Source organism: Augochlora pura, chromosome 3 (assembly GCF_028453695.1).
Source record: "Augochlora pura isolate Apur16 chromosome 3, APUR_v2.2.1, whole genome shotgun sequence".
Taxonomy (NCBI): Eukaryota; Metazoa; Arthropoda; class Insecta; order Hymenoptera; family Halictidae; genus Augochlora; species Augochlora pura.
This window is the reverse complement of record NC_135774.1, coordinates 13,610,028-13,619,750: the sequence shown is the minus strand read 5'-3', so window position 1 is coordinate 13,619,750 and position 9,723 is coordinate 13,610,028.

Here is a 9,723-nt window from a genome sequence, read left to right as displayed (position 1 = left end):
AATAAGGCGATGGCCGGGACGCTACCGATCGCCGGGCACCGGTACTTACGTCCGAGGAGGACGCGACCGCGTCGTCTCATCACCGCGGATCCATTAGTCAGCGGTTGACACGCTGACGGCTACCGTACACCACTACCGTTCCCTTGACAGACCGAGGTGGATTCAACCGGGCACTGCGCGGTGCCCGGGACTCCGACCGCCGCGGCACGGCGTGATCGCGGAGCTCGGGGAAACGGTCCGAGAGAGAGAGAGAGAGAGCGAGAGAGAGTCCGCGGCGGCGCGGCGCAGGCGAGTCGCGCGCGAGCAACGACCAGTTAATGCTATGCCTCCTCGTGTCGGTGACACTAGCAGGGAAAACCGTGCATTATCGTAGACGCTCTCGACGAGGAAGACAGAGGGCCTCTACGCTATAAACTACCGAGAGAGGCCCGCGGTCGAGATCGAGCACGCAAGATGACCGTGACATACGAGCATTTATTACGAGGCCGCCTGTTCCGACTCCGTGATCCACGTGTTCGCGCGCGAACAGGGGAACCTCTCTCTCTCTCTTTCTCTCTCTCTCTCTCTCTCTCTCTCTCTCTCGCGGACGATCCACCATCGAACGGATCATTAACGACAATCGTAAATTACGATAATTTCAACGTAATCAGTTTGCCAACGCGCGCCCAGCCTGTAAATAACAAAAGGGAATGGCGCGCGCGATCCGAGGAACGGCGCAACCGTTGCAGTTTCCGAGAGTCGACGTTGCTTTTAGAGCGTTCCCTGCGATGATTTAACGTCCATTCGCCGGCCAGGTGTAAAATGGGTTGGCCGCGATGAAATAATGCAGTCGATCCTCTGGGAAACGTTTGACGGCCGCTTCAACACCTATCAACCGGCCACGAGGAAGTATCCGAGGCGCGCGCGCGCGCGGATTCGCTGGGGTGGATGAGGTTTTCATGGGGTGCGTAGGTGAGAGAGCGCAGCGCTCGCCGTGTCCAGGCCACGGACACGCATCTTCCAGGCGCCATTACGGTGGCCCCGGGCGACCGAGGGGGCCCGAGAAGTTATGTCGGCGGGCAAGCGTTGCGGTATTTATAATGGCATGCTTAATTGTTGTCCGTAGATCAGCCGTGTATCGTAACTTCTCCGGAAACTCTGGGCGCCCACGTTTAACTCGCGCGCGCGCACCATCTCGTCGCATAATTCCTCCGATTGCCGAAGGACACCGATTGTCAAAAGCGCGGAACGCTGCGCTGCCTCCGGTGCTGCAACAGGGACAATGGGGGATCCATTACATTCGCTGCCTTGTGGCGCAAAGGGAACGCTCGTCCTTAACCATGGAAAACGTTGGATTTCTCGAACCGGAAATATTCATTTTGAAATCATTTATTTATTGGCACAATTGTATATCATTGTTGGCAGTGGTAGAGATAATTGCTAATCGATATTTCAGCGCAAAGCAGGTCGATTTAAATAATAGGATTTGGATCAGATTTTTTTATTTGGAATTGAATAGGGTAGTAGAGATAATTAGTATGGGGTGAGCATTTTTTAAACCTTTGGTTTGTTTTCAGATATAATTGACTTTATGTTTGTCTATTAAAATTAATTTCAGTATTCTTTTATTTTATTTAATTTAGAATAAAGAAATGTCTTGTACTCAATAAATATAAAATTAATTGACTCGATAACATAGATCTCTAATTCCTTTGGAACAATTAGTTTGTATTAAAATTCGTTACAATGGAATAAAATAATTAAAGATGACAATATATACATTATATAAAACTAGAATCGATTAAAGTGATCTGCAGTGACTTTATTAATTTTCCTCGAATTATACAAGTGGACTGTATACATATTTATATCCAACAAACAATCATCAAAGAATATTTTCAACGTCATACGAAATTGATTACAATAATTTTAGACACATAAATTAATGTCGTGAAACCCACAAAAATACAAAACCAACAGTTTCGTATAAATACAATGTAGAACACTATGCTGTAAGGGAGTCCGTGTTACCATTAGAATATTTATAGTCCGACTGTTAATTTAATCGCCCCTTATATTCAATTACTTCTCAGAAGTGCACGTGAACGTATCGCCGCCGGAATAATTATAAGTATACGTGTTTCCCCTATTAGCATGCAATCGACCCAGGAGATTACGAACATTTTTATCGTTTTTCATAGTTTATGCGGCCGGTCGTTTTATCCGCGCGCGAGAGCGCGGCGTTCGTAATATCTATTCAGAACGGCAGCCGTAGATCCGAAAATCAGTTGGTTAATAATAAAGAATAGCGCGCGCGCATAATGCATGATCCATGGGAATGTGTCAGACGGACAAGTGTTGCTATTAATCAGACGAGCTTGAAAGGCCACTATGGACCACTTTAAAGTTGTCCCACCGGCCGAGGGTTAAGAACGACACAATTCTCTCTCGGTGGAACACGCACTCGTGCGTACATCGCCCGTAATCGCGCGAGCCGCGTATTTCACCGCGCGTTCCTAAGTAGTGTACGTTAAGTTGAATTAATTAACACGCCGGTGTCGTACGGTGAATATTAAGCAGAAAGGTAAATTCCATCAGGGCCGTGTTCGCGGTTCGTGTCAGCTACGCCTGATCCATTTCTAGCTTTATCTCTCCACGCAGTTCCATTTGCACAAGACTATCGTCCCGGCGAATGCACTTTCGTTCAATTAAATCGAGCCGAATTTTTTCAAAAGCTGATTGCATTATACGCTTCCCCTTTTATTCGATTCTTCTCCATTTCATCTTCTGAAATGCTCGGCTATAGTTCTCAACCGCTAAACATGGCTCGTTACATTTTATAAAAATAACACGATTTAGATGTATGAATTTATTTAAATTCGCTTTAATGCTTAAATATTATTTGAAGGAAAATAGAATTTTATTCCATCTCTAGAGAATGGAATAATGTTTGCAATTAATAGATTATTACTGGAATTCTTTCACCTTTTCCTGTAGAGGTCTTTTATTAATTCGATTAGTTATATAAATATTTTTATTAATTAAATAAAAATTGCTGGTCTTAAATAAGATTGTTCCCTGCGAAGGTGAACAACATTCCATGTACCAAGGCCGTAGATATCGTCTCCGTGGTTTCAAACTTGTAATTTCATTATACTAAATCTTCGACAGATAATCTAACGCTCCGAGGCAATCGTGCTCGAAAAGTAGCTCGTCGACAAAGGATTAATTGACGAAATCGTCTATAAAAATTGGCAGATCGACGGTTGCAGGAGATGAAGCTCTCTGCCGGCCCATGGTACACCCTCGCAGCTATGAAACACCCTCGTAGATTACCTCGGGAGAGAGAGAGAGGCGGTCCGACGTCCGGCCACGGCATCGATAATAATTTTATAGCCGCGCGTCGTGACTTTATTTGCGCGGGACACGGCAGTCGCCAACGGTAGTCCATAAATCTGCCAGGTTTACGAGAAACCCCGTAACATTAGTGCGTCCCTGGCTGGCGAGAGGTTGAAGGTGGCTACCGCGGCTGCGTGTCGGCAGGAACCTTAACCTCCGCGGAGCAGGCGAAGACGACCGCCGAGTGGACATCGCTCTTACGTTCCCGTATTCTCGCGCATCTCTACCGGATATATATCCCCTAAGTGTGGTTCTATGTACCAGCCACCGGCCCGCTGGATGCGGAGTTATGTCGCGCGTCAATTGCTCCCTCCCGGGTGTTCGCCAAAGAAACGGACTCGGGGGGTGAAGAAGGCTAAAGGTGGCCGTTGCATTTAAGTGACAAAGAGACGCTCGCCGCGATGCGCTAGGCGGCGGTCCGGGGCCGCTTTCGTCCTTGTAAATCTATAAATTTCATTACGTAACCCCGCGACGGGGGAGGTTAGCCACGAGCGAGATCCATGAAAGGGTCTAACCGTAGCCTGGCCAACGTTTTTAGCGTCCTTCTTTAAGAGGAATTATCCCTACGATGGGAGAAGTTTAAGAGCGCTATCCCCTCTTCATAATCGTTTCTCGCTTTGCCTCGACGCGATATTCCGGTGAAGCGAAGTTAGTATGGTAAGTGCACGTTCATTGGAAATCTTGTGCTATTTTAAAAATTTTAGATTGCTTATTTCGGAAGAAAAATTTTATACATTTCACAAGGGTAGTTTTTGGAAATCTCCGAAAATACGGTGATGAGATTAAATTGGTACCGACTCTGTACTGTTGCAGTATGGTTTGTACATTTTTTTAGATGTTAAGGGGGTGTGACGCTCTTTGGGGTTTAATTGTAAGAGCATACACTTCTATAATAACTCCATAAAAATAACAATTTAGAAATAAAATTAGGTAATGGCATTTTAAAGTAGTAGAAAGAATAAAGGAATTTAAAAATGTCAATTTTTTTTTAAATTATCACTGACAGGAAAAGCTTACTATCTAATTCATATAGATAAAAACCTACAATCTATTGATAATGTTAAATAGTGATTAGATAAATAATACAATGTTTAGACGATAAAACATTCATATAAGAAAATCTCTGCTATACTACAATTATCAATGAATAATGTCACGTATAATAGAATCAAAGGAGAATTTCTAACAAATGACGTAGCCTATACTAAACACAAAGTTGGGCCTATTATAACGTGCATCAAGTGACGTATCGTGTCGCATGCGGAAAAATGATTGTACCAAAGTCGACAGGGAGCAGCGGACGCGTGTTCGATAGACGGAAAAAAGTGGGTCCGGTCGCGTTCGCGTTTTCCACGTGGCGGCAGTAATTCCAGCGGTCCCCTTTCGCATGGGATGATTCGTTTTATATGGAACACAAAGGGTCCGCCCAGCGCGTCGCGCAAATGCGCGCACGCAACCTGCACACGATGCACTTAACGCTTGGGCCGCAAACAAGCGCGTGCGCGGCCGTCTCGGCCTACCCGCTCGAGGAAGGGCCGAGGCCCCCGTGGGGCCCCCGGTGTTTTCGACACCCGCGTGCCACACGTGGAATTCACTTAACCGGAGAATGCGGTGCTCGTGTCCACCGCTCGGCTATTCTCCATTCTCTTCCTCAACCTGACCGATTCCGATACGAATTCCGATCTCGTACAGGTGCGATCGAGAAATCGCGCGGCGATAAACGCGGCCGGGCGAGCGCAACACGCCGCGCGCCGTTCCGCGCTTGGTCGATGCACTTGCGCGCACACGCGCCTGGCCACACGGTCTCCTCGGACGCATAATCTCCGTGTCGGCGGTATTTTTCACGCGGCCGATAACAGTAAATATCGATTTTTACGGGTCGCCGCGGCCGCGGCGGCGGCGGCGGTGGCGGCCTACGGAATCGGGGCGGAATAAATGAGTGTCCTTTTTCAAGCGCGAAGTAGATCAGATTGAGTTCTCGATGCATTTTCTATATCGCGCGCCGCTCTACGCGCTCGCCTATCGAATGATAAGTTGATAAATATGCTAATGTTATCAGGCGGCGGTTGCGTAAACATCGAAACGGGCAATAACCATTATCGTTAGTACCTCGTATTCGTGGACAAATTCGCCGAGGACGAGGCCGTGGACCGTACGGCGAGCAGCGCGCCAGCAGCGTCGGCAAAAAGGGAAAGCCAGGAAAACCATTTGCCTGCGCTGAAATTCGCAATTAGTCAGCGGGGTCCGGGCGCTGCGGCGGCCGCGTTACTCTCCCCGCAACCGGGCCGGTCGATTATCATTGCTCTCTCGGAACGGGAGGAGAAAAAATTAATTGTTAGCCGCGGCCGGGTCGGTAGATTTTGATCTGACATCGTGAAAGTACAATGGTCGTTCCGCGATACAGTTACACGCGTCCGTTCGGGGCACCGCCACGTGTTTGTTAGTTAAGCAACCCGGCCGATTTCCGAGGCCCCTCTCCGCCGTGGTATATCTCTCTCGCTGCCTGGTCAAAAGTACCGGCGCTGGGCGACTCCGATCGCTGACACCCGACCGATCTTGGCACCGCTCGCTTCGCCGCCGCCCGATACCGGCCATGGAAACCAGATAGCGGTTTTCTTATTGACCGGCGTTTATAGGCGAGCAAAACGACGGCCCCATGCCCGGTGTATCGACGTCGGTACACGAGTACTGCATTACTCGGTTCGGTAAGAAGCTACTGAATCACGAGATACCGGGGCCGAGCCGATCCGCTCCCCGATCCGCTTCGCGACCGGGCCAACCGCCCCCTTCATTCTCGTACCCGTCACGTACGATTCCCCTATCGGCCGTCTCTGTGTACCCCGATAACTAACGAGAACGAACGCGCCTCACCACCGCCACGGACTAATCGACCGTGGCCCCCTCTTAATTTAATCGCATGATAGCCCCAGGTTACCTGAAATCGCGGGCATATTGGAGCGACTCGGTCTACCACCGCGTTAAAGTCGTCGGATGCGGTGTGCACCGAACCGTTCGATCCTGCGAATTTAGTTTTAACGCGGCCTGGAAATTTCGATTTGAATTATTCATTGCTATTTCGTTGTCGAACGAATCTCGACTCTTTGTTAAATTGTTAATAAATTGGCGGCATCGGCTGTCTTTAGAGGAAAAGATAGAAAATTCGACTGACAAAGTAAAATAAAACTGTCTACCAAGGCTTGTTAACGCTGAAGATATTTTTATTTATAAATCATGTGATATTCCAGTAAATCAATTTTCAAGCTCCTTCATAAGTAGCGAGAATTTTCAATAAATTCAGCATCGTTGTTCTTATGAAGGAACACGACTGCTGACATACATGGCCATGATCGTTGAGTAGTTAATAAATTCATTGGTAACGCTTGCTGACAGAGTCTGATAATGTTCAGCAAATTCTGCTGCGAGGTTATCAAGGCTATGTAAGTAAAACAGATAATATAGTCACCAAGATTTTATACGAACGAGAAATGAAAAGTAAAGACTGACAAGTAAAATTTCATTCCACACCGACGAATAAAAATTCGTGCAGTTTAATGTTATTTAACGTTATTGAGTAAAACTTCAAGCGAATAAAAACGAAACGTAATTTTAGTCGAATAAGAATTCATTCGAATAAAGAATTGAACGAATAAAAAATTAACTCGAATAAAGAATTACACGAACAATGAATCATTCAAACAAAAAATTACTCCCACAAATAAATGGAATAATTCACGATTTCCATGAATTCTCCATTATGTTCGACGCATATCCAGCCGAGCGAGCGCACAAATTAATTAACGCCGCATTAATCGCTCGAGCGACAGTGAATTTGCTTCGCGGCCCCGTGCCAATCGCGTCGAACAAGATAACCCCTTGCGCCTTTCCATTCTAAACTAAAAAAAAAAAAAAATCCCCAGGCCGGCCAGCAGGGTCGTCGTCGGATCCGGTCGGTTTCATTCGGAATTCCGAGCGGTTTCTCCCGTATATTGTCTTCCCGCCGTTCCCGGTGCACCGATTTTCTCTCTTTCCGTCTCGCGAACAGGATAATGGTCATGGAGTCACGCGGCGGTCCCCTGTTGCACTTGTTCTCTCTGTATGGAACCGCTATCAACCGCTGTAGGACAGAAAGTGCAATTATAAATACGAGCGGCATTACCGGCTCGCGGCCCGGGCACAGCGACGCGATTCGTCGTGGGGTTTTTCTTAATTGTCCGCTCGGGATAGAGCGAGACAGAGATGTGCCCTGACATGCATAGAACGGTACACCGGCTGGAACAAACAGCGCGCGGTGTACGCGCCGGTTTCCAGCGCGAGTTCCGCCAACAGGTGTGCACGTGAACAACCGTAGCAACAGTATCCATCACGGCCGGATTTTTCACGGCGGAGCACCCTTATCGGGTAATTTATCATCGTATCTAATTCGTTAGCAGCGTCGCGCGGCACGAGCAGCCGCGGCGCAAGCCGTGCTCTCCTTTGCCGTCAAGGCGAACCGCGTCTCCTTTTTCTCGGTCGAAGGACAATCGGCCAGGTCCGTCGATCCTCCGGCGTGCTTCAGGGATGAAGAAACCCGGGCGGGGGAGGGACGGAACGGCCGAGAGAAAGAGAGAGAGAGAGAGAGAGAGAGAGGGGGAGAGAAAGAAAGAGAGAAAAAAAGGAGGTCCAAGCAGTCTCGACGTAGGCGTTCCACGGGCATACAGGTGCGACGGCACCGAGAGCCGCGGATAACATCGCTTAATCACACGTGACTCAAGCATATGCGCTCCACCCACATCTCGTTCCGTATCTCTCGCGGATTATCTATGCAAAAATAAATAAGCTACTAAGTAACGACCGGTCCGGCCGCGTCTACGCGTTGCCCAGATGAAGAAAAAAAGAAACGGCCGGGGGAAAAAAGATCGCCGTGGAAGAGAAAGAACGAGCAGAAGGAATCCGATCTCGGCGTATTACTCCGCGGCCATCGAAATGTTCGGAACGGTCCGCGCGCGGTTTTATCCGGGCCCGGTGCCATTCCGCGGTGCCATCGGCGAAAGGTGGGAGGCACCCGGTCCCGCCAAGTAGGTATCGTTTATTGATTTACAGTTGCAGATATCTTCGTTCCGCGATTAACATCGACGTCCTATATTGCGCGAGGCGTGTCGCACCGGCGACTTCTATCCCGTATTATGACGCGTTTTACAGCCGGCGATCCGATCGCGGCCTCGTCCCTAGACTGATTAATCGTTGCAAATTAAATGGTACACGGCTAGAGTTTTTCGTCTGACGAGCCAGCGAAAGTATTCCCTCTATCGGCAGAACGTATCTCCTTGGCCGCGTATCGGCCGTAATTTATGCGCTCGTCTCTCGCGGCTGAAGTTTAGGGGATTCTGGCCTTGGGTACTCGCGTCTCTCATTTTAATATTGGTCGATGATATGTTACCGTGTCGCGGATTTTAGGATTCATGGAAATGCTTTCACCTGGACTTCTGACTATCTAAGATTTTTCGGAGGCTTCCTCTTCAGTGGTGGATACATTTTTATATTAAATAGCAGAGACGTTGATAGCAAATATGATGTGAATAAGGAAAGGTAATTTGTGGATAATGCTACGTGTACGTCAGCCACTTTCAAACTTTAACTATAAAAATAATAAAAAATGTCAAATACAAAATTAAATGAAATTGGCTTAATTCTATAATAGATTTGATGGTATTAAATCACTGTTTCTAATTTATATATTAATTTCTTTTTGAGAAGGCTTAGAAGATCGTCGTCTTCAATTTTTAAGCTTCTGTTGCTATTCAATGTTTTCTTTTAAATTGTGACATTTTTATGCTTATTAATTTACATATCAAACGAATAGGGGTTTCTTTGTATCTCATTAAATACTTGTTTGTCAGGTTATTGTTTGTACCTACTTATTCGCATCAATTTGTCCGTCCACCATCCACACCCCCATATATTTTAAAAAGCTCCCTTCTTCTACCCTTCATCCCTGCTCACCTTTAAATTGTACAACATTTACACTACACCAAAACTGCTCCAACGACTATCTACCACCTTCCCCTTTGTCCACAACGTCTCCCCCATAAAATCCAACTCGCACGAAAATTTCCCCGTTGCGAAAATGTACCGTGTATCAGTTGGAAGACGCTCGGCAGTTTTCGCTTATCTATCACCGAGAATAATGCTGATAGGATCGGTTGCGTTCTGGGGTGGAGGGAAGGGGGTGGTGACACCCATGACACAACCGGCTCGAATACACCATAGATGGGTATACCTGGCGGAGCGGTGCGCTCTCTCGGTATTATGGAGGCTTAAATCAGCTCGAAGGAATCTCGAAAGACATGGGTGTTCAATTACCTGGCC